The sequence below is a fragment of the Diceros bicornis genome, chromosome X (genome assembly GCF_020826845.1).
Source record: "Diceros bicornis minor isolate mBicDic1 chromosome X, mDicBic1.mat.cur, whole genome shotgun sequence".
Classification (NCBI taxonomy): domain Eukaryota; kingdom Metazoa; phylum Chordata; class Mammalia; order Perissodactyla; family Rhinocerotidae; genus Diceros; species Diceros bicornis.
Window position 1 is genome coordinate 115,187,682 of NC_080781.1, and position 27,773 is coordinate 115,215,454.

The following is a 27,773-nucleotide window of genomic DNA, read 5'->3' on the forward strand; positions in this document are numbered from 1 at the left end:
AGTTGAAGTCAATTGTGAAGGTTAATATTCGATGTAGTTTCAAAAACTTTACGTCATGGAATAAAAATAACCAAGCATTGCTGTATAATTCATTTTGGAGGGAAGATGGGCAGAAGGAATAGCTTTTAGACAATAAGTCAGAAAACTTTTAAAAAAATAAGTATTTAAATGGATTCACAGTTTTCACTTTTATTGTTAATCACATGTAAAATATAATTCTTCACATAATTCTACATCATGACTCCTCTGTCACCAAATGGTATGTCTTTAGTAATATGCTTGGAATTTGAAATTCAAGATGTTATCTTTATGCTCCTAATGAGCAACATGGGAAAATTTCCTATTTTTTTAATGAGCCTAATAAAATATAATGTTCTGCAACAGACTGAGAGCTCAACAATCTGCCTGTAATGCAAACATCAATTTTAGGATGATAATAATAATAATAATAATAATAATAATGAATTGACACTATTTTGGAAATAAAGGGACATTGAAGTAATTCAAGTAAGGCCATTTGTTATTTCAGCAACCACAATAGTTTTCTTTACACTGGATAGCCTGATCGTGATCTGGTCCTACATTATCTTTTATGGTCAATTTAAAATACATGGCTAGAGGAGTGAGGTCAAGATGGTGGCATAGACGGACTCCGAACTCAGCTCCTCCCATGGACACAACAAATTTGGAACTGCTTGGAGGAAAAACTACCTCCGAGAGACAACTGAAAACTGGATAAAAAGAACCCCTGCGAGGGAAGTCAACATGGCAGCGTAGGCAGACTCTGAACTCAGGCAGTGTAGGCAGACTCTGAACTCACCTCTTCCCGCGGACACAGCCAATTTACAACCACTCATGGAAAAATTACCCCTGAGACAGAACTGAAAACTGGATAAGAGGAACTCCTGCAACAAAGGACAATCCTAATTGAGGTAGAAGAGGCAGAAACTCACTTCTGGAGAGGAAAAACACCGCCTTCACAAGCTGCAGTGCCTCACAGCTGCCCAGGAGCAGCCAAAATGTATGCAGCCCTCCCTGGAGGAGCGGGGCCCTGAGGCAGGGAGTGCCCCCGCTGTGGGCATTTTGTGGACCCAGCGCAATCGAGATGAGTGGCATAATATCTGACTTTGCCTGCTACTAAAACATTGGGGAGTACCCCCAGAAAAGCTGGTTCACAAAGAAATTAAAACCGGCTCCTAAAGGGCCTACGTGCTAACTCACCCGTTTCAGAAAGCAACCTAAAATCACCAGAAAGAAAGGTGCACAGTGCTTTGGTGAAAAGAGACTCAACTGATAGGTCCTGAGTGCATCTCGGTGAGGGGTGAGACCTCTCCAGGGACTGGGACATTGGTGTCGGCTATTGTTGTGGCCTGGTGTGGGCGTGCCGACACAGACGCCATTGGAGTTCTCCCTGGGGCCTGCTAGCCCAGGGTCTGCCCCACCCACTAGAGCTCCAATTTAATCCAGTTTAGCCAGGGCAGGCAGCCCACACTAGAGACTGACCCCACCCAACAACAAGCCCTCAGGCAACTTGTGGGCCTGCGTAGATTGGTGATTGGATTCCCTGCAGCCTGGCAACTGAGCCCACTTCAGTGGGGCAGGGCATGCACAAGGAGTGGTGGAGAGTGTGGGGCAGTGGTGGAGTGTGTGGGGCTCCCGTCGTGGAGAGACTGGGCCCGCTTCAGGTGGTTGAGGTGCACACACGGGGCAGGACTGTGTTGACTGTGTGTGTGGACCTGTGGGTGGCAGGGTTTGTCAGCTGCAGAAGACTTGTGCTTCTAAAGACCCACATAGGGAGTTTTCTCCACATTCCAAAGCCTAAAACAATTCAGTGCTCCTGAGCCTGAGGCCAGCACCACCCAGATGCAACCCTCAGAGAAATGACAAGAAACCTAAAGACTGGAGGCTTATAGCAATTGTAAGTCCCTGAGCCTAACAACCTGCCATGCTGGGGGCCTACTCACTTAAAAGAAATACTGCAACACAAATGTAGTATTGGAACTTGCATCCCACTGTGCTGGGGCTCCCCACACCTGATAAAGAGACTGAAGGGCCCACAACAACTACAAGCAGCTGAACATTACAACAGCTGGCCAGGAGCATAACTCGGCCTCTCTGGGTGCCTACAGGGAGAGCAAACACGCCACAACAGAAGGACACACATAGGCCACATAGGGGTCACCCCTGGAACATTGAGAACTGAGGGAAACACACTGCAAGCCTCCTAAGGCATCACTTATATAAGGTCACCTATCCAAGAGGAGGAGATGTAGCTGACCTGCCTAATACACAGACACAAGCACAGGGAAAGAGGCAAAATGAGGAGGCAAAGAAATACATTCCAAGTAAGGGAACAGGACAAAACCCCAGAAAAGGAACTAAGTGAAACAGAAATGAGCAACCTAACCCACAGAGAGTTCAAACAAAGAGTGTTAAGGATGCTCCCTGATCTGGGGAGAAGAATAGATGAACTCAGTGAGAATGTCAACAAAGAAATGGAAGATATAAAAAAGAACCAATCAGAAATGAAGAATACAATACTGGAACTGAAAAATTCACTAGAGGAACTCAAAAGCAGAGTAGAGGATACAGAAGAACGGATCTGTGAGCTGGACGAAAGACTAGAAGAAATTACCCAAGCTGAACAGGTAAAAGAGAAAAGAATTAAAAAGAGTGAGGACAGTCTAAGGGACCTCTGGGACAACATCAAGCATACTAACATCCATGTTATAGGTGTCCCGGAAGGAGAAGAGCGAGACAAAGGGGCAGAGAATCTATTTCAAGAAATAATAGATGAAAACTTCCCTAACCTAAGGAAGGAAACAGACATCCAGGTACAGGAAGCACAGAGAGCCCCAAACAAGATAGACCCAAAGAGGCCCACACCAAGACACATTATAATTAAAATGTCCAGAATTAAAGATAAAGAGAGAATCCTAAAAGCCACAAGAGAAAGTCATGTTACATACAAAGGAAACCCCATAAGGCTATCAGCTGACTTCTCAGCAGAAACCTTACAGGCTAGAAGAGAGTGGCACGATATATTTAAAGTGCCAGAAGGAAAAAACTTACAGCCAAGAATACTCTACCCAGCAAGGTTATCATTCAAAATGGAAAGAGAGATCAAAAATTTCCCAGGCAAGCAAAAATTAAAGGAGTTTGTCACCCAGAAACCAGTGCTACAAGAAATGTTAAAGTGACTGATTTAAGGGAAAAAGAGAAGACCACAAATAGGAAAAATTATCTATTTCCGTGATAAGAGGGTAATGGATACAAATGAACAAAAAAGAGGTTAGATATGATATCAAAAACATAAAATGAGGGAGGAGGGGAGTTAAAGAGTAGAGCTTTCAGACAGAGGTCAAACTAAAGAGACCATCAATTCTGTATAGAAGAAGAAAGGAACAGAGAAGGACTACTAAAACACTGAGAAAAAAAAAGTTAAAATATGGCAGTAAGCACATACTTATCAATAGCTACTTTAAACGTCAATCGACTAAATGCTCCAATTAAAAGGCATAGTGTGACTGACTGGATAAAACAACAAGACCCATATATATGTTGCATACAAGAGACACACTTCAGACCTAAAGACACTCACAAACTGAAAGTGAAGGGATGGAAAAAGATACTCCATGCAAATGGCAATGAAAAGAAAGCTGGGGTAACATTACTCATATCAGACAACATAGACTTTAAAACAAAAACTGTAAAAAGAGACAAAGAAGGGCATTACATAATGATCAAGGGAACAATCCAACAAGAGGATATAACACTTGTAAATGTCTACGCACCCAATGTAGGTGCACCTAAATATATAAAGCAATTATTAACAGACATAAAAAGAGAAATAGACAGTAACATAATAATAGTAGGGGACTTTAACACTCCACTTACACCAACGAATAGATCATCCAAAGAGAAGATCAATAAGGAAAGATTGGCCTTCAATGACACACTAGAACAGATGGACCTAGTAGATATATACAGAGCATTCCATCCAAAAACCGAAGAATACACGTTCTTTTCAAATGCACATGGAACATTCTCCAGGATTGATCACATATTAGGCCACAAAACAAGTCTCAATACATTAAAGAAGAATAAAATAATACCAAGCATCTTTTCTGACCACAACGGTATGAAACTAGAAATCAACTATGGGAAGAAAATCAGAAAAGCCACAAATACATGGAGATTAAACAAAATGCTACTGAACAACGACTGGGTCAATGAAGAAATCAAAGAAGAAATAAAAAAATACCTGGAGACAAATGAAAATGAAAATACAACATGCCAGAATTTATGGGACACAGCAAAAACGGGTCTAAGAGGGAAGTTTATAGCGAAACAGGCCTATCTCAACAAACAAGAAAAATCTCAAATAAACAATCTAACAATGCACCTAAAGGAACTGGAAAAAGAAGAACAAACAAAGCCCCCAATCAGTAGAAGAAGGGAAATAATAAAAATCAGAGCAGAAATAAAGAAAATAGAGACTAAAAAAAAATAGAAAAAATTAATAAAACCAAGAGCTGGTTCTTGGAAACGAGAAAAAAATTGACAAACCTTTAGCTAGACTCACCAAGAAAAAAAGAGAGAAGGCACAAATAAGTAAAATCAGAAATTAAAGAGGAGAAATGACAACAGACACCTCAGAAATACAAAAGATTGTAAGAGAATACTATGAGAAGCTATATGCCAACCAATTCGACAATCTGGAATAAATGGATAAATTCTTAGACTCAGACAACCTTCCAAAACTGGATCAAGAAGAAATAGAGAATTTGAATAGGCCAATCACCAGTAAGGAGATCAAAACTGTAATCAAAAACCTCCCCAAAAATAACAGTCCAGGACCAGACAGCTTCCCTGGTGAATTCTACCAAACATTCAAAGAAGACTTAATACCTATCCTTCTCAAACTCTTCCAAAAAATTGAGGCGGGGGGGAAGCTCCCTAACTCATTCTACGAAGCTGACATTACCCTGATACCAAAACCAGACAAGGACAACACACAAAAAAAGAAAATTACAGGCCAATATCACTGATGAACTTCGATGCAAAAATCTTCAACAAAATACTCGCGAATCACATGCAACAATATATTAAAAAGATTATACACCATGATCAGGTGGGATTTATTCCAGGGATGCAGGGATGGTTCAACATTCGCAAATCAATCAAAGTGATACACCACATTGATAAAATGAAGAATAAAAATCACACGATCAACTCAATAGATGCAGAGAAAGCATTTGACAAGATACAGCATCCATTTATGTTAAAAACTCTGAATAAAACAGGTATAGAAGGAAAGTACCTCAACATAATAAAGGCCATATGTGACAAACCCTAATATCAGCTAATATCATACTCAGTGGTGAAAAACTGAAAGCTATCCCTCTAAGAACAGGAACCAGACAAGGATGCCCACTCTCACCACTCCTATTTAACATAGTATTGGAAGTCCTAGCCAGAGCAATCAGGCAAGAAAAAGAAATAAAAGGGATCCAAAGTGGAAAGGAAGAAGTGAAACTGTCACTATTTGCAGATGACATGATTTTATTAATGGAAAACCCTAAAGAATCCACCAAAAACTTTTAGAAGTAATAAACATATACGGTAAAGTTGCAGGATACAAAACCAACTACAAAAATCAGCTGCATTTCTATACACTAACAACAAAGTAGCAGAAAGAGAAATTAAGAATGCAATCCCATTTACAATTGCAACAAAAAGAATAAAATACCTAAGAATAAACTTAATCAAAGAGGTGAAAAATCTGTATACTGAAAACTATAAAACATTGCTGAAAGAAATTGAAGACACAAGTAAATGGAAAGATATTCCGTGCTCTTGGATTGGAAGAATTAACAGAGTTAAGGTGTTCCTACTTCCTAAAGCAATCTATAGATTCAATGCAATCTCTATCAAAGTTCCAATAACATTGCTTACAGAAATACAACAAAGAATCCTAAAATTTATATGGAACAACAAAATACTCCAAATAGCTAAACGAATCCTGAGAAAAAAGAACAAAGCTGGAGGTATCAAACTCCCCGATTTCAAAATATACTACTAAGCTATAGTAACCAAAACAGCATGGTACTGGCACAAAAACAGATGCACAGATCCATGGAATAGAATCGAAAGCCCAGAAATAAACCCATACATCTATGGACAGCTAATCTTTGACAAAGCAGTCAAGAACATACAATGGAGAAAGGAAAGTCTCTTCAACAAATGGTGTTGGGAAAACTGGATAGCCACATGCAAAAAAATGAAAGTAGACCATTACCTTACACCATACACAAAAATTAACTCAAAATGGATTAAGGACTTGAATGTAAGACCTGAAACCATGAAACTTCTAGAAGAAAACATAGGCAGTACGCTCTTCGACATTGGTCTTAGCAACATATTTTCAAGCACCATGCCTGACTGGGCAAGAGAAATGATAGAAAAAATAAACAAATGGGACTACATCAGACTAAAAAGTGCTGCACAGCAAAGGAAACCATCAACAACATGAAAAGACAACCTAACAATTGGGAGAAGATATTTGCAAACCATACATCTGATAAGGAGTTAATCTCCAAAATATATAAAGAACTCATGCATCTCAACAACAAAGAAAACTAACAACCCAATTAAAAAATGGGCAAAAGACCTGAACAGATGTTTTTCCAAAGAAGATATACAGATGGCCAACAGGCACATGAAAAGATGTTCACCATCATTAATTATCAGGGAAATGCAAATCAAAACTACAATGAGATATCACCTCATGCCTGTTGGAATGGCTATAATTAACAAGACAGGAAACAACATGTGTTGGAGAGGATGTGGAGAGAAGGGAACTCTCATACACTGCTGGTGGGAGTGCAATCTGATTCAGCCACTATGGAAAACAGTATGGAGACTCCTCAAAAAATTAAGGATAGAACTACCATATGATCCAGCTATTCCACTGCTGGGTATTTATCCAAAGAACATGAAAACACCAATGCATAAAGATACATGCACCCTTGTGTTCATTGCAGAGTTATTCACAATAGCCAAGTCGTGGAAGCAACCTAAGTGCCCGTCAAGGTACGAATGGATAAAGATGTGGTATACATACACAATGGAATACTGTTCAGCTGTAAGAATCGATGAAATCCAGCCATTTGTGACAACATGGATGGACATTGAGGGTATCATGCAAAGTGAAATAAGTCAAATGGAGAAGGTCAAATACCATATGATCTCACTCATTAAGTAGTAGATAATAACAACAAACAAACAGATAGAGAAAGAGATTGGATTGGTGGTTACCAGAGAGGAAAGGGGGAGGGAACAGGGTGAAAGGGATAATTAGGTACATGTGTGTGGTGATAGATTGTAATTAGTATTTGGGTGGTGAACATGAGAACATGATGTAATCCATGCAGAAATAGAAGTACAATGATGTACCCCTGAAATTTACATAATGTTGTAAACCAATGTTACCACAATAAACCAAAAAAAAGAAAAAAATCTACTAAAACTAGGTAAGAATAGCAAGAATCTGTGATATTTGAGCTATGATCCTCTCCCTTCCTACTTCCACAAATCAAACTGAGGAATGCCCCACTCATGGTGTGTGTGACCAAGAAGACAGTGTTCCCTGTCCCCTCAGCTCCAAGTCATGGCTTACTTTATTTCACTGGAAGGAGCAGATCACTAGCATTGCTCATCCTCTCCAATTCTAAGTTGAAGAGGCTAAATTTTTGGTGAGTCTGGCCAAGAGGATAGAGGATCCCTTCCTCCACGCAGATCCTACCTATAAGACAGAGGCCCTAACCCAGGCCCTGCAGGCTGAGAATGCTCAGCCTAACCACCTACATCCCAGCTCAGTGGTCAGAGAAATTTCTAAAATAGGAGAGGCAAGGTGAGAAGTCCAGAGGCTACAACTCCACTCTGTTTCCTGTGTTTGTCATAAAAAATTACTGAACATTTGGTGACCTAAAGTAACAGAAATTTATTCTCTCACAGTACTGGAGGCCAGAAGTCAGAAATCAAGTTATCAGCAGGGCCATACTCCTGAATGTTTTAGGGGAAAATCTTTTCCTGCCTCTTCTAGCTTCTAGTGCCTCCAGGTGTTCTTTGGTTTGGGTGTGCATAACTCCAGTCTCTGCTTTTCTTCACATGGCCTTCTCCTCTGTGCCTTCCCCTCTTTCCTTCTTATAAGAACACTTGTCATTGGATTTGAACCCACTCTGATAATGCAGGATGCTCTCATCTTGAAGTCTTTAACATAATTACATCTGCAAAGACTCTTTTTCCAAGTAAGATTACATTCACAGATTCTGGCTGGACATATCTTTTGTCGGGGAGGGCACAATTAAACCCATTACAGCCCCCCACATTGTCCCCAAAATTCATCTCTCTTCCAAGAACAAAATACATTCAACCCATCCTAACATCCCAAAAGTCTCAACCCATTAGAGCATCAACTCTAAGTCTAAATTCTCAGGTAAACATCTTCAGCTAAAAAAGTTCCAAATCTCATCATTTAAATCATGTAATTTATGTAAGTCAGGTATGGATGAGACTCTGCCTCTGTATTCAAGGCTCTGCCTTCAGAGTCATTCTTCCTTTTTCTTGAAGGATAGCACACTTGCAGCTGAGTGGCTTCATCAGTCTATTTCCTATTAGTAGAAGCTCAGAAGTCTGAGACCCTCTCTTCATCCTGTCTATCTTTTCCCCCTCAGTCCAAGCTGGCAGTATTTCTGCTGATATAAGATTCTCAAAAACCTAGTTGGTCTCCCACTTATGTCAAGAAGGTCTATGACATTAGAGAGTTCTCCACAGATCCTTCCTGGATAGCCCTATCTCTATTCCTGACTTCGGCTGAGATGGTTGATTGGATATCTGAGTCATATACCCAATCACTTCAGCAAAAATTAGTCCAGCCGCATCCTTGGGCCTCTCCTTAGAGTAATCTTTCCCAGCAGTGAATTTTGTAATTTTAGCAGCCTTTACTATCTGGATAGGCCAGAAACTTACAAATCATCAAGTGCCGGTTTCTTTTTGCTTAACAATTCCTTTCTCAATTTATTTATTTCCTCTCTCATTTTACTTATTTCCTCTCTCATTTTACTATAAGCAGCAAGGAGAGACCAAGTTGTATCTTCCACACTTTACTTGAAAATGTCCTTAGCTAAACATCCAAATTCATTGCTTACAAATTATGCTTCCTACCCAACAGTAGAATATAATTCAGTCAAATTTTCTGCCACTGCATAACAAAGATTGCCATTCCTTCACTTTTAAATAACATGTTCCTCATCTCCTTTTGAGATCTCACCAGAAACACCTTTTAGCATTCATATTTCTACCAGCATTCTGTTCATAATGATATATGTATTCTACAAGGTGATAGAAGATTTCTCTATAGAGCATCTCACTTCCTTATGAACTCTCATCAGAATTCCCTTTAGTGTTCCTATTTCCAATAGTCTCTTCAAGGCAGTCTAGGCTTTTACTATTGTGTGCCTCAAAATTCTTCCATCCTCTGCCCGCTACCCAATTCCAAAGCCACTTTCACAGTTTTAGTTATTTGTTATAGCAGCATGTCACTTCATGGTAACAGAACCTGTATTAGTTTCCTAGGACTGCCATAATAAATTACCAAAAATGTTGTAAGTTAAAATAAAAGAAATTTATTCTCTCAAATTTCTGAAGGCCCAAACTCCAATATCAATGTATCAGTAAGACTGCACCACCTTTGAGGACTCTACAGGAGAAGGCTTACTTGCCTCTTCCAGCTCTGGGTGTTTCTTTGGCTTTGGGATGCATAACCCTGATCTCTGCCTCAGACTTCATATGATCTTATCTCGTGTGTCTTCTACCTTTCTCTTCCTAGAAGTTCACTTGTCATTGGATTTAGGGCCCACCTGGGTAACCTGGGTTTATCTCATTTTGAAATCCTTAACCTAATTACCTCTGCAAAGATCCTGTGTCAAAATAAGTTCACACTCACAGGTTCCATGTGGACATATGCTTTTGGGGTGGCCACCATTCAACCCACTACACTTTCCAAGTGCCAAGATTGGTGACACAGAGACTTTGTCCAGGAGGGGAAGCAGTCCATATGAAAAGAGCTCTCCTCGAAGGAACTGACTCTATTTGAAACAGTGTGTGGAAAGTTCAAGCCTAAGGACACTCTCAAAAACAGTATCTCCTCTTAATTAAGAGTAACAAGGAAAACACTAGATAGCTAGTTCACCAAAGAGAATCAGGGAAGGAGATAGGTAAGAAGAGCCCTCCTGGGATCAGAACAAACCTCAAAGGTTGCCTCAACATCTATCGCTGTCTGAATGTAATTGGATCAGGCTGTCAAACAATATACATCCCAGGGCATTGTCAAAAATAATAGTACAATCAACCAGGAATTAGTGTAATCTAAGGGCTGAGTGATATACAAAATGAGGCAGGCAGTTTAACAGAGATATTAGGGAAAGACACAGTCAAAGAGAGCCTTGTTAAAATGATTGTAGTCCCAGAATGACTGTGCAAATGTGTAAGGCTGTACCTGCTAAGGAGCAATACCAATGGCTTCACATTGCAGGGCAGGTAAACTCTACTAAAATAGCCTAGCCAAGTCACAAAGTAAATAAATAAGCAAGCAACATTACAAATGAGCCTTGGAGAGAAGTAAGGACAATCAGCACTCAGAGTTGCTATATTACCTAAATTGTCCAGTTCAACAAAAAGAAATGGGAATATATGACTGATACACAGTAAAAAGAAGCAGACAGCAGAAACTGTCTTTGAGAGCATCACATGTCTGATTTAACAAAGACTTCAAATTAGTCATTATAAAAATATTACAAGAGCTAAAGGAAACCATACTTAAAGAAGTAAGAGAAGGTATAAAGACAATGCCTCATCAAGCAGAGAATATCACTGAAGAGGTAGAAATTATTTTAAAACAAAGAAATTCTGGAGTTGGAAAGTAAAATAACCAAAATGAAAAATTTACTAGAGAGTCTCAACAGTATATATGAACTGCCAGAAGACAGAATCAGCAAACTTAAAAATAGATATATTGATAGAGATTATGCAATATGAAGAGCAGAGAGAAACTAGAATGAAGAAAAATCATCAGAACTTCAGAGAAATATAGGACACCTTTATGTGCACCAACGTATATGTCATAGGTGTACCAGAAGTAGAAGTGAAAAGGAAAGAAGCAGAAAAAATATTCAAATAAATAATAGTTGAAAGTGTCCCACATTTTCCGAAAAACATTTAGTCTACACATCCAAGAAGGTCAATACATTCCAAGTAGGATGAATTCAGAAAGATCCACATTCAGACACATAATAGAAAAAATGCTGAAAGCCACAGATGAATAGAAAATCTTGAAAGCATCATGAGAAAAATGACTTGTCGTGTATAAGGGAGCCCCAATAAGATTAACATCTGAGCCAGTCCTGGATGTCTAGTGGTTAAGATTTGGTGCTCTGACCACTGTGGCCTGGGTTCATTTCCCGGTCGTGAAACCACACCACCAGTCTATCAGTTGTCATACTGTGGCAGCGGCTCACATAGAGAACTAAACTAACAACCAGGATACATAACCATGCACTGAAGATTTAAAAAAAAAAAAAAAGATTAACATCTGACTTCTCACCAGAAACAATGGAGACAGTAGGATTAAATAGTCAAAATGCTAAAAGAAAAAAATACTTATCAACCAAGAAACTGTTATCCAATAAAACTAATTTCAAAAATGAAGGCAAAATAAAGGCATTTCTATGTAAACAAAAACTGAGAAACATCCAAGAAGTTCTTCACCTGAAAGCAAGTAAACCCAAACAGAAATTCGAATCCACCTGAAACAAAAAAGAAGACTAGTAAATGTAATTATAAAAGACAGTATAAACGCACATTTATTTTTCTTTTGTCTCCTATCTTATTTAAAAAGCAATTGTATAAAAACACATGTATATAATTGGCTTGTTGATTCTATAATATATTGAAATATATCTGATAACAACACCAAAGAGGTGGGTAAAAGCAAAGTTGTATTGGAGTAAGCAAATGACACCAGATGATAACTTGAACCCACAGAAACAGATAAGAAATCACAAATGTTAAATAAGAAGGTAAATATAACCACTGGTATAAATATATACATGCTTTCCTTTCTTTTCTCAGCTTCTTAAATAGACATAAATTTATTTAAGTAATAATTATAACAATGTATTGTTGGGTTTGTAACATATATAGATGAAATATAGTGACTGTGGTGGAAGCACAAAAGAGGGAAGAGAGTATAGAGCTATGTAGGAGTGCCATATGTGTATCCCACTCTAATTAAGTTTGTATAATTCTAAAGTAGATTCTGATAAATTAAGGTTATATGATTTTTCTTATAGCAACCACTAAGAAGATAACTCAAAAAATATAGCAAAAAATCACTAAAGTAATTAAAATGTTACACTACAAAATATTTACTTAGTGCAAAATAAAGCACTAGAGGAGGATGAGAGGAGCAAAAATGATGTGAGACATATGGAAAACCAAATGTAAAAGGGCAGACATAAATCCAACTATGTCATGAATAATTGTAAAAATGAATGTATTAAAAATGTAATCAAAAGTCAGAGATTATTAGACTTGGTAAAAAGTAACAAGATTCAACTATATGCTGTCTATAGGAGATACACTTTAGATTTAGAGAGATAAACAGGTTGAAAGCAAAAAGATAAAAAAGGATATATCATGCTAACAGCAATTACAAGAAAGCTGTAGTGGCTACACTAATATTAGAAAAAAATATTTTAAAACATAAAACACCACCAGAAATAAAGGGGGACATTTTATAATGATAAAAGGGTCAATCTGTCAAGAAGTTATAATAATTATAAGCAAATATGCATCTAACAACAGAGATCCAAAGCGTGTGAAACCAAGGCTGACTGAATTGAGATGGGAAATAGACAATTTAAGAATAATCTTCAGAGAACTCAACACCCCACTTTCAATATTGAATAGAACAACTAGAAAGAAGATGACCATGGAAATAGAGGACTTGAACAACAGTATACACAAACAAGACCTAATAGACATTTATACAACTCTTCACATAGCAACAGCAGAGTATATGTTCTTCTCAAGTGCACATTGAACATTCTCCGTGATAAAAAAATGCTAAGTTATAATATAAATGTCAATACATTTAAAGGAATTAAATCATACAAAGTATGTTCTCTGTTCACAGTAGAGTGAAATTGGAATTTAATAATAGAAAGATGTTTGGAAAATTCACAGCTATGTGGAAATTAAGCAATACATTATTAAATAACCAGTGGCTCAAAGGCAAAATCACAAGGTAAATTTGAAAATACTTTGAGATAAATGAAAATGAAGACACAATGTATGAAAACTCATAGGCTACAGCTAAAGTAGTGCTTAGAGAGACACTTATAGCTGAAAACATCTACATTACAAAAGAAGACATCTCAAATCAACAAGCAAATCTTCTACCTTAATACACAGGAAAAAGAAAAACAAACTAAAGCCAGAGCAAGGAAAAGGAAAGAAATAATTAGGATTAGAGCATAAAATTAATGAAACAGAGAATATAAACACAATAGAGAAAATCGATGAAACTAAGTTGGTTCTTTGAAAAGATCTAGAAAACTGTCAAAACATTAGCTATATTTACCAAGAAAAAAAGATTTGTTTTGAAAAGATTCTTTTTTGAAAAGAAGATTCAAATTGCTAAAGTCAATAATGAAAGATGGAATATTACTGCCAACCTTACATACATAGAAAGAATTATAAGGTAATTCTATGAACAACTGTATGCCAAGAGATTATATATTTTAGAAAAAATGGACAAATTCCTAGAAAGACACAAAAAAACAGAACTGACTCAAGAAGAAATGAAAATTCTTAATAAACCCATAACAAATAAAGATATTGAATTAGTAACCCAAAAACTTCCCACAAATAGAAGTGATGGCTTTACTTTTGAACTCTACCCAACATTGAAAAAAATTAATGCCAATTCTTCACAAACTCTTCCAAAAGTAGAAGAAGGGGGAACACCTCAACTCATTCTATAATGTCAGGATTACCGTGATACCAAAATCAGGCAAAGATATCACACAAGAAAAGAACACTACAGATCAATGCCTCCTATGAATATAGATGCAAAAACCCTCAATAACATAAAAGCAAATCAAATCTAGTAATATATAAAAATGATTATACACCATGACCAAGTGGGATTTATACCAAGAAAACAAGATTGATTTAACCTCCAAAAAATCGGTTATTGTAATACATCACATGAATAGAATGGGGGCCAAAAGCACATGATCATCTCAATAGATGCAGAAAATGCTTTTGGCAAAATTTGACACCATTTCATCATGAAGACACTGAATAAACAAGGAATTGAGAGGAAACTTTCTCAATTTTTTAAAGGGCATCTGTGAAAAACCCACAGCTAACATCATACATAATGGTGCAAGATTGAATGCTTTCTCCCTAAAATCAAGAACAAGACATGGATGTCCACTTTAACCACTACTATTCAACATTGTACTGGAGGTCCTAGCCGGGGCAAATAAGGTAGAAGAAGAAATAAAATTCATCCATACTAGAAAGGAATAAATAAAACTATATATACTTGAAAATGACATGACTTTGTACATAGATAATCCTTAGGAATCCCTTAGTTCCTATTAGAACTAATACGTAGTTTCAGCAAGGTTGCATGGTTCATGATCAATATAGAAAAACCAATTGTTTCTATACAGTAATGAACAAATCAAGATTAAAACTAGGAAAACAATTTCATTTGCAAAGGCATATAAAGAATAAAGGGGGCCAGCCCAGTGGCGTAGCGTTAAGTGCTCATGCTCCACTGTAGTGGCCTGGGGTTTGGATTCAGGGCGCACACCGACACACCACTTGTCAAGCCATGCTGTGGTGGCATCCCAAATAAAGTGGAGGAATATGGGTAGGATGTAAGCCCAGGGCCAGTCTTCTTCAGCAAAAAGAGGAGGATTGGTATGGATGTTAGCTCAGGGCTGACGTTCCTCACAAAAAAAAAAAAAAAAAGAATAAAGTACTTAGAAATAAAGTTAACAAAAGAAGTTTAAGGCTTACATAATTGAAAACTACAAAGCATCATTGAAGAAATTAAAGAAAGTCTAAATAAATGGAAAGATATCCTGTGATCATGGATTGGAATACTTAATATTATTAAGATGGCAATATTGCCTAAATTGATCTACCGATTCAATGTAATTTCTATCAAATCACAGTTGTCACTTTTGCAGAAATTGACAAATTGATCTTAATATTTACATGGAAACTCAAGGAATCCACAACAGCCAAATGATCTTGAAAACAAACAACAAACTTGATGGACTCATACTTCCTGATTTCAAAACTTACTACAAAGCTACAGTGATCAAGACAGTGTGGTACTGGAATAAGAATAAACATAGACATCAATGGAATAGAATGGAGAGTACAGAAATAAACTCATATACCTATGGCCAATGATTTTCAACAAGAGTATCAAGACAATTCGATGGGGAAAGAATAGTCTTTTCAACAAATAGTGTCAGGACAACTGGATATCTGTATACATAGAAATGAAATTGAAGCCCTAATGCATACCGTATTAAAAAATTAACTAAAATGGATCAAAGACCTAAATGTAAGAGCTGAAAATATAAAACTCTTAGTAGAAAACACAGTTATAAATCATCATGACCTTGGATTACGCAATTTTTTTTTTTAGGTAAGGTACCAAAAGCACAAGCAACAAAAGAAAAATAGATTAATTGGACATTGTCAAAATTAAAAAATAAAAAAATCTTGTACTTCATAGGACATCCTCAAGGAAGTGAATAGACAACCCACAGAATGGGTGAAAACATTTGCCAATCATATATCTGATAATGGACTTGTATCCAGATTATATAAAGAACACTTACAACTCAATAAAAAGATCAAAAAAGGAATTTTAAAAAATGGGCAAATGATCTGAATAGACATTTCTTCAAAGAAGATATATAAACAGACAATACACTCATGAGACCAGGCTCAACATCATTGGACATGAGGGAAATGCAGATAAAAACCACAATGAGATACCACGTCCCGTCCACTAGGATGGCTGTAATAAAAAAGACAGACAATAACAAGTATTGCTGAGCATATAGAGAAATTGGAACCTTTATACACTGCTGGTGCTAATATAAAATGATACTGCCACTTTTGAAGATAATCTGGCGGTTCCTCAAATGGTTAAATAATAGATCCATAAATTCCACTCCTGAATGTATACTCAAGAAAAATGAAAACATATGTCCACGCAAAAACTTGTACAGGAATGTGCACAGAAACACTATTCATGGTAGTTAAAATTTGGAAATAACCCAATGTCCATCAGTTGATGAATGGATAAATAAAATGTGGTACACCTACAACGCAATTTCATTCAGCCATAAAAAGGAATGAAGTGTTAATACATGCTACAATATGGATGAATGTTAAAACATTATGCTAAGTGAAGAAAGCCAGACACAAAAGGCCATATATATTGTATGATTCCACTTAGTTGAAATGTCTAGGATAGGCAAATATATAGGGACAGTAAGTAGATCAATTGTTGCCTAAGGTTTCTGGGGTTGTTGGAATGGGGAGTCACTGTTAAAGGGTATGGAATTTTTTTATGGGGTAATGACAATGTTCAAAAATTTATTTTTGTGATGAATGCATAATTCTGTGAATATATTAAAAACATTTAACTGTATGTTTTAACTTAGTCAATTTTATGATATGTTACCTAGATCTCAATAAAACCGTTAAGGAAAAAGAATGGGTAAATGATATGAAGTTAATAACCAAAAAGTAAATATAGATAGCAAACACATGAAAAAAAATTTCAAACTTATTCACAAACAAATATGCCAAAATTTTTTTTAAGTTTTATTTAATGGATTTAGATTAGCCTGGTAGGAGATCACTAAGGGTTTGCCAACAGGATTCTAAACTTTGTCCTGAATTTCAGTATTTTGATTGGTGACTTGAATGAAGGCATTAAAAAAATAAGACATCTCAAATTTAGCAGATGACCCAAAGCTGTCTGGAGTGGATATTACTAAATTATGTTTGATAAAAAAGTCAATATGCTTCCATGGTGGTTAATGTAATCTTATGTGAAGGAAGTAAAATCTAAGTCCTGGCCTTAGATGAGAATATCAACTGTATGCACAGAATGTGTAGCAGGGCTGGCTTGATAGCCTTCTACACGACAAAGACCTAGAGGTCTTTGTTTACTATAAGCACAGTATGCAGCTACAGTGACATGTGGATGCAAAAAACAATACACACAGTCACAAAAGCCTGCATGAGTTTAGGGTACTTTATTAATGTCTAGTGTTCTAAAAAGTAAAAGAAAGAATAGTGTTGCAATACTTGAGACTGGTCAAACCACATCTTCCAGATTATGTTCAACTCTAGATGCCCCATTTTAAGACTGACAGTGACAAACTTGAACACATCTAGGGCTGGTGACAAGAACAGTAAAGCATATGGAAACGGTATCAGAGAAGGAATGGTTGTGGGAACTGAAGATATTTAGCCCAGAGTAGAAAACAGAGGGAATATAATAGTGGTCTCCAAATATTTGAAGGACTGTCATGTGGAAAAGGAATTACATTTATTTTGCCTGGTTTCAGAGGAAAGAACTAGAACCAACAAGTAGAAGTTTCATGATATATTTTGATTCAGTATTAAAAAAATTTTTCTGACCATTAAGGCTGTTTAATAATGACTGATGTGTGACATCATAAGTTCCATTTCAGTGGAAGTTTTAGAGCAGAGGCTATATGCCTATCCTGCAATGATATTGTAGAGTGGGTTTCTGCATTGGGTAGGAGTTGGTCTAAAATACGGAAAACAGTGGTTCTCAAACTTCAGAATGAATCCCAGAGGGAGGGAGCCTCAGGAATGGGGCCTGACTATATATTTTCTTAATACCACAAGTGATTCTGACACAAATGGTTTACAGCCCTACTTCGAGAAACATGATCTAATTTATTATCAAATGGTAATATGTAGAATTCTATGTTTCTTCTGAAATGAAAAGAAGAAATTGGCTAAAATGGAAATTAACAAAATTTTAGCCATTCTGAAATTTTCTAACAAAAAAGTTTTAAAACCACTCATCTAATAATATTAATCTAACCCATGAAAAATGGTGTAACTCTGGGAAGAAATTTCATTAGTTTTCATTAAGGACCAAATAAGTATGTAAAACATTGTGTGCAACTTTTAAATGATATTCATTTCTGTTTTATTTTGGGGGGAGGGGGGCTTTAATTGGTAACACTGATCAATAGCACATATGTTGTTTAATGTCCTGAAAGTCCTCAACTTATTTTAAACCTCTAACGTATCCTAGTGATGTTCATTTTTTTTTTAAAGGCCTTTGGCATAACCAGCATTCTTTGAATTATTATAGAACAAATAACTAGTGGCAGGTAAATTATTCAGAAGAAATTAAGTGTTACCAGAGAATTTAAAAAGACCTTTTGGTTTTCCTTCCTCTAAATTTGCAGAAGAAAGGCAACTAAGGAATTGGAAATGAAACTTGAATACTAATATATTACTTATTCTCATGCTATTTGGAAATACTCATTCTTTATATTTCCCTGCATGTACTTTCTTACCACCATTAGAGCTCAAATCAAGGGAAAAATAATTTCTCCCAGTGTATGCAGAAACGTACTTGCTTAACATCTAGGAAAAGAGATTGTCTAAAATGAAGTTAGTTTTGTCTTTTTGTGCAAGGTGAATGTAATTATTCGGGTACATATCATCATTATTTTTGTCTGCATTTACTCCTTTTTTACTAGTTAACGAATGAGAGGCATTTATCAGGAATCCCCTCTTCCATCTACTTCCAAAGGGACTCACCTGCGCAGAACTCGTGAAGCCAATTTTCTCTATGCCTGTGTTGTGTCCCAATCTCTCAGAGTTCTGTGAAGTGCTAGATGGTTCCTAACATGATAAATAAATGTGTCAGTGATTCCTGAAGGCATTATCCCCAAGGGAGTGACATGTGGGCAGAATTTTTGACTGTGGTAAGTCAACAGAAGAGAGAATTTTGAGCAAGCAGATCGTATTTGTTCTTCTCAAATGACACTATATACCAGTTTGCCCCTCCTGGTTACTCCATTGATTGGCTTGATGAGTCAGGCTTTTTAGTGTGAGCACCCTCTCTTGGGTACATGTCCTTCCCTGTGCTCAGCGCCTTGGCACCTGCGTTTGGTGAGAGTATTTCTGCGACTGTAAGAAAGTGACAAGGATTGTCTCAAACCCTAAATACTTGCTATGATTCTTGTTCACTTTCTCACCAAGAAATGTCTTCCCCAAGAGTATGAAAGAGAATATTGGGCACAAAGCCCATGACTGCAGGATCTTTCATCAAATTGGTTTTGGGCCACTGAATTAATGTAGCAACTGAAGCCAGACACTTCCTCCAAAGCTATCAACAGTTCAAAAATGGATGAATCTATCCCCAAAGCAGAGCAACTGAACAGTTGCAAGAGAAAATTCCTACCCAAGAGAATGATATAGAATGTGTCATTTTTTGGGTGATCTTTTATAGGGTGATCAAGAAGCTTTCATTTAGTGAATACATTTGCTCACTCAGTTTTGGAGAGTCGCCCTTCATTTATTCTTTCCCTTTGGAAGTACTTTCGAGTGCAAATTACTGCTATCAGAAGCCTTGAACTGAGAGGCTATTATTCTCCTTGCTCAGATTAAATTAATTTTGAACAGTTTAATGCAGCATGTCCGAGCTGCAAGTCCAAGTGGTGTCAAATCTATTTCTCTGCTTTTTTAAGCTGCACCTTCAAGGGCAGTATGATTCATGGTGAATGTGTTCTTCTAATGTCTTGCTAAGCATTATTATTTTCTTTCATTTGCAAGTCATGAGGCTACAAATGTTAACCATTCTCCTCCTAACATTGTATAAAGAATGCATGATTTAAGCCAGTCTGATTTTCCAAAAGGAAGCTTATTACATTTACTTGCTTTACAAATGAAATAAAGAAAAAATACTCTGGATCAAAGCAAGAAGTTTAAAAAGCTAATGAAACATTAGAAAGAGAATTGGTTTGAAAAGCACTGCAGCATCATCACTGTTGTGTTAAAACGGAATTATCTTGATCTAGGCCTATGTAATAAAATAAAGGCGTTTTAATGATTGGCTATATAACTCTGTTTGTGTTTTTGCAGAGTTGCAAGAAAAAAAAAAGGATATAAATCTACTTATCTTCTCTCTTCCAGTTCAGGCGATCTACTGTCTCTCCAGTATTCACTCTATCTAAAGTGTTATTGAAATGTGTAACAAAGCTTTCTCTGTGTTATTGTAGAGCAAACAGTCAAAAGAATGCCAATCGATTAATGACAAAGTAGATGTGCTTTAAGCAGTTAGAGGTTTCAAAAACCTATCAACCTTGTGTCTATGTAAAGTACTTAAACTGTACAGTCCAGAGCAGTCTTTTCTGCAGCTCTAATTACTAGTCCTATGGATTAAGCAAATTAATGTTTTTAAAGGTCTTGAATGAAGATTGATGAAAATACTATATTGCAGTCTTCCTTTAGAGTAAGGGGGAGGAAAAGATCAAGGGTATTGTCGTTTCAAAAGCTTGATAAACACATTTCTCTTGTCGTAATATTTTTTTTTTACAGATGAAATAGACTTACATGAACTTACTGACTTAACAGAAATGAATAATTGTTACTCACAGTCCAAAAGATAAACAAGCAATAATATAATTTTATGACAACATTGCTAAGAGCATTTGACCCCTTTATTTTTAGTCTGTATCAAAACACAAGCATCTGTAACTCATGAAAACTTACCTGGGATTCAGGCACACATTTGAAGCAAGACACTATAGTGTTGAATAACATGCAGAAAAGGATCAAAAAAGCCTACAAGAGATGGGACAGGGGAGAAGGAGAACTAGAGGGGCTGCCATTTGAGTACAGACTGAGGGTTAAAATTTCATTTTTAAACACCGAGGTTGAAATCCACGTCTGTAAGACAACAAGGGGACAAACTGAGTATATATGGATTTGTTCACTAAATGCTGGAATATCAGAGCTAATGGACCTCTTTGAAGTTGGAAGACAATAGCAGTTAGCACACTGGAAAAGAATAGATTTGAATCCCAGTTTCACCATTTCTTAGCTGTATTATCTTGAGCAAGTTATTTAAATAATCAGTACCTCTGTTTTCTCATTTGCAAAATGGGAGTAATAGTAATAATACCTACCTCAAGTTTGTTGTGAGAATTAAATAATTTAATATTCACACTGCTTAGAACAGTGTCCAGCACATGGTAATCGCTATGTGAATATTAGCTATTATTATTATTATTATTTTAAAAGAAAGTGTGACTAGATGCAAAATAGGAATCAACATGTGGGATGTAATTACTCTACAAGGTGGTAGAGAAAAAAATATGAGTAGCTCCCACAAGGGTTTAGATTAAAGAGTGAAAACTCCATAATGGATTACTCAAACCAGGAACGTTTGGGAAGTCCATGACTTCTGATGTTGATGTCAAGGAAAACCAAGTTTCTGGCCAGTGTGTGTCTAGATTCTCTAGAATTTTATGTAGCTTGGTAGAAGTTCCTTGTGGCACAGTATAATTGAATTACACTATGAGTCAGCAGGCCTAGATTTTTATACTGATTTTGACATTTAAAAGTTAAACCTTTGGAAAGCTTGTTCAAGTTCTCAGTTCTTCAAATTCAAAATGAGAATAGCTATACTTTCCTCTCTCACAGTGTGTTGTTGTGAAGATTAAATCAAATAAATAATATGTGAAAGGGTTGTGTAGATGATGAAGTACTCTACCAATATAAGGCATTATTCTCATATTCTGCTGTCACAGCGTCTCATAAAAGATAGGATGATGCTCTGGCTGATCTAACTTCTACCTCTTACTTACCCAATCCACTAAGGCACTTTTTATTCCTTATGTTATTGTACTTCCTTACAGCACTTGACTCTGTTCACCATTCACTTCTTGAAACTCTCTTATCAACTCTTCTTAGACGCTATTTCTTTCTGCTTCTCTTCTTATTTTCTTAACACCCTTCTTAGTCTGTTTCCATCACTTCTCTTGCTCTACTCACCCTCTAAATATTTTTACTTTTGTTTGGGTATTTTATACTTTGTCCCTAGGTGATGGCAAATCATTCCTACCTATATGTATGCACTAGTCAGGGTTCTCCAGAGTAATGGAACTAATAGGATGTATGTATGTGTGTGTATATATATATGTATATATGAAGAAATTATTATAAAGAATTGGCTCACATAAGTATGGAGGCTGGCAAGTCCAAAATCTGCAGGGCGGGCCAGCAGGCTGGAGACCTAGGAAAGCCAGTGCTTCAGTTCCAGTCTGGAGGCCAGCTGCTGTAGAACCAGCAAGAGCCGATGTTGCAAATGATGTCTGAAGGCAGTGTGCTGGAGAATTCTCTCTTGCTCAGAGGAGGCTGGTCTTGTTTTATTCAGACCTTCAACTGATTGCATGAGGTTGACCCACATTATGGAGGGCAATCTGCTTTACTCGAAATCCACTGATTTAAATGTTAATCTTATACAAAAACACCCTCACAGACGTATCCAGAATAATGCTTGACCAAATATCTGGGCATCCTGTGGCCCAGTCAAATCGACACATAAAAATAACCATCACATTATACAACGAAATGACTTTGAATCATTACCTGCAGGGCAGACCCTTTTACCTTGAGTCTCACATTTCAATTTCTATCTAGATATCTCCATTTGGATGTCCTCTAGGAACATGAATTATGTTCAAAAGTAAACTCAACATCTCCCTCCCTCTAGCCATCCACTCTCCTGCACATTTTCTCATATTCTCATTCTCAGGTAATGATTCAGAAATCTTAGAGTCATTGTTGACTTTCTCCTCTCCCTAATACACAATTAGTCATCAAGTGTTGTAGATTTTACCTCCCAAATCATTCTCAGATCTCTATCTTTCCATCTTTATGGTCAATTTGAGCCCTCAAAATATGAATTATTGCAGCTATCTACTAATTTGTCATAGTCTCTAATATTTACCCTCTAATCTTTATTATCATTCTTAAATTCGAATCTAGTTATGCCCTTCTTCACTTAAAATTCTTCGCTCTTCATATTTAACAGTGTGCGATATAAAAGTTTTAATCTTCTATACAAGACTTTCGTGATCTAAACTAAATTACTATGAGTGATTAACCAATTACAGCTCTATCCTTATTCTAGTCTGCCCTCTCTATGATAAAATTTGTTAAGATACACAGTCAGAGAATTGCCCCCACTTCCTGACAGCACTCAGTATAAAGCAAACCTTTGCTTGCTTAGACCCTCCACAGTACCACTCAGCCAAAGGCCAAATCTTATCATAAATTCTTCCTAATGCCTTCTTACTGAAGATGATGCAATGAGTAATCAACCCAACTTGTTCACCTACAAGTATGTTCCTGATGGTCTTTGCCTGAAGGACATTAGCAACACAGTAAACCTCTTACTGAGAACTTGTATAAAACAAAATTTAATTCTAGTTAAAATTTGCTAGGACAGTATTTAATTTAGGATGAATCCTTTTGTGAAGTGAGCAGTCACTGATAACTTATCTGTCTTATAAACCTACATTTCTGTTTATTAAGATTGCTTAAAGTGAGGCCATACCTATGTTTGGATTTCAGTTCAATAAATGGTAAAGACCATCTTGAAAACTTTTTCAGTTTCTTACATACTTGTTGCAATGATATTACTCATATGGAGAAAGTAGGTAGATTCGATTAAAGAGTCATATGTCTCGTTCCCCTAGGACAACAAATCAAATATAGTACAAAATACAAATCAAACATTGGATCTGTCGAAATGAATATAGTGATTCTCAATGCAACTAATGTTATTCTTCCAAAAGAAGAAAATTCACTTCAAAAATGCATTTAAAAAACTGAAGGCTTTATTTATAGGATACAGTGCTGCACTTTTATTTTTAAATCAGTCTATAACTTTTCTGGTTTACTGTCATGAACTATACTAGACTACAATATTTGTAATACATTTTCTGCTAGTATATGTTAAGTTTTTAGTTGTTAAATTACTAGTAGGATTAGTGTACCCTATGTAAATTAACTCTTATTCTGATAAGATTATCTATATATTTGTCCTATTTGTTTACATTTATTCTTATGTTAATATACTAGATATATTTTAAGGAAAATATTTCCCAAAAAATCCAACCAATAGATATTTATTCTTGTACCCAGAACCCATGATAGCCAAACTAGCTAATTCTTGCCAAGAAATACCAAGTAATAGAGCACCTATCTGTCCTTTTTTCCTGATCGCAGTGGCCTCTTTGGGTAGAAATCATCCTGGTCTACCATAAAACAAAACAACTCTCCACAATTGAATATATATATATATATTAATTTTTAAAATTGTGGTAAAAAATGCATAACAAAATTTATCATCATAACTATTATTAAACGTATAGTTCCATAGTCAAGTATATTCACATTGTTGTATAATAGATCTCCAGAACTTTTCCATCTTGCAAAACTGACATTTTTTATCCATTAAACAACTTCCCATTTCCCCCTCTTCCCAGACCCAGGTAACCACAATTCTATTTTCTGTTTCTATGAATTTGACTACTTTAGATACCTCATATAAGTGGAATCATACAGTATTTAACTTTTTGTGACTGGTTTATTTCACTTAGCATAATGTATTCAAGGTTCATCTACATTGTAGCATGAGACAAGATTTCCTTCCTTTTTAAGGCTGAATAATAATCCATTTTAAGTATATACCATATTTTGTTTATCTATTCAGCTGTTGATGGACATTTGGGTTGCTTCCACCTCTTGGCTATTGTGAATAATGCTGCTATGAACGCAGGTATGCAAGTGTCTCTTCAAGACCCTACTTACAATTCTTTTGGATGTATACCTTGAAGTGGGATTGCTGGATCATATGGTAGTTCTGTTTTTAGTTTGTTGAGTAATGAATATAGTTTGAACTGCCAAGAGTCAAATATGAAATGCAATTCTTAGAATATTTTTGGGGAAATGAGCTACTAAGTTCTTTTAGAGTTAGAAAATACAGTCTCAAAAATTTTACCAGCGGAAAGGAACTAAGACTGGGATATGGAAATAAAAATGGAAACTAGACACATAGCCAAGTCTGTAACATACTTGGAAAGGCAAATATGTTACACCAATTTCTTTACAACTTTGGCTTTCAAATATGAAATTGTATTTCTTCTGCATACATTATAATAGTCATTTTTTGGATTTTCATTTCTTTTCTATTTTTTTTCTTCCAGAAAAATAGCAATGCCCTTTATGGTCAAAGATTTGGCTCCTCCTAGCAAAAGTTTTTATTGAGTGTATTCCTGCTAGTATGAATGATGATGATGATGATATGTGTATGCTATTGCCTAAGCTCTTTTCTAGAAATGATGAAAATATATTATCTCCCTTTTATTCCAGCTGCTCAATTATAACCTCATCATTTTAAGTGTATTTATTTAACTACTATAAATTATTTTTTTTGGGTGTACATCATTTTACTTCAATTTCTGTGTAGATTACATCATGTTCACCACCCAAAGACTAATTAAAATCCATCACGACACACATGTACGTAATCACTCCTTCATCCTCCTCCCTCCTCCCTTCCCCTCTGGTAACCACCAATCCAATCTCTGTCTCTATCTGTTTACTGTTATTTTTATCTTCTATTTATGAGTGAGATCATATGGTAGTTGACTTTCTCCCTCTGACTTATTTCACTTAGCATAATACCCTCAAGGTCCATCCATGTTGTCACATATGGCTGGATTTCATCCTTTTTAACGGCTGAATAGTATCTCTGTGTGTATATATACCACATCTTCTTTATCCATTCATCCCTTGATGGGCACCTAGGTTGCCTCCAAGTCTTGGCTATTGTGAATAATGCTGCAATGAACACAGGGGTGGATGTATCTTTACACATTGGTGTTTTCATGTTCTTTGGATAAATACCCAGCAGTGGAATAGCTGGATCGTATGGTAGGTCTATCCTTAATTTTTTGAGGAATCTCCATACCTTTTTCCATAGTGGCTGCACCAGTTTGCACTCCCACCAGCAGTGTATGAGAGTTCCCTTTTCCCCACATCCTCTCCAACACTTGTTTTTTCCTGTCTTGTTAATTATAGCCCTTCTGACTAGTGTGAGGTAATATCTCATTGTAGTTTTGATTTGCATTTCCCTGATAATTAATGATGTTGAACATCTTTTCATGTGCCTGTTGGCCATCTGTATATCTTCTTTGGAGAAATGTCTGTTCAGATCTTTTGCCCGTTTTTTAATTGGGTTGTTAGTGTTTTTGCTGTTGAGATGTATGAGTTCCTTATATATTTTCAATATTAACCCCTTATCAGATATATGGTTTGCAAATATCTTCTCCCAAATGTTAAGTTGTCTTTTCGTTTTGTTGATGGTTTCCTTTGCTGTGCAGAAGGTTTTTAGTTTAATGTAATCCTATTTGTTTATTTTTTTCTACTTTTTCCCTTGCCCAGTTGGAATGGTTCTTGAAAATGTGATGCTAAGCCCAATGTTGAAGAGCATACTGCCTATGTTTTCTTCTAGAAATTTCATGGCTTCAGGCCTTACATTCAAGTCTTTAATACATTTTGAGTTAGTGTTTGTGTATGGTGTAAGATAATGGTCTACTTTCATTCTTTTGCATGTGGCTGTCCAGTTTTCCCAATACCATTTATTGAAGAGACTTTCCTTTCCCCCATTGTATGTTCTTGGCTCTCTTGTGAAAATTAGCTGTCCATAGATGTGTGGATTGATTTCTGGGCTCTTGGTTCTGTGCCATTGATCTATGCCTCTGTTTTTGTGCCAGTACCTTGCTGTTTTGGTAGCTATAGCTTTGTAGTATATTTTGAAGTCAGGGAGTGTGATACCTCCAGCTTTGTTCTCTTTTCTCAGGATTCCTTTGGCTATTCGGGGTCTTTTGTTGTTCCGTATAAATTTTAGGATTCTTTGTTCTATTTCTGTGAAAAATGTTCCTGGAACTTTGATAGGGATTACATTCAGGCTGTAGATTGCTTTAGGAAGTATGGACATTTTAACTATGTTAATTCTTCCAATCCAAGTGCACAGAATATCTTTCCATTTCTTTGTGTCTTCTTCTATTTCTTTCAGCAATGCTTTATAGTTTTCAGTGAACAGGTCTTTAACGTCTTTTGTTAAGTTTGTTCCTAGATATTTCATTCTTTGTTGCAATTGTAAATAAAATTGTTTTGTTAATTTCTCTTTATTCTACTTCATTGTTACTGTATAGAAACACAACTGATTTTTGTGTGTTGATTTTGTATCATGCAACTTTACCATATTCATTTATTTTTTCTAAAAGTTTTTGGTAGATTCTTTAGGGTTTTCCATATATAAAATCATGTCATCTGCAAATAGTGACAGTTTCACTTCTTCCTTTCCAATTTGGATCCCTTTTATTTCTTTCTCTTGCCTGATTGCTCTGGCTAGGACTTCCAATACTATGTTAAATAGTAATGATGAGAGTGGGCATCCTTGTCTGGTTCCTGTTCTTAGAGGGATAGCTTTCCATTTTTCTCCATTGAGAATGATATTAGCTGTG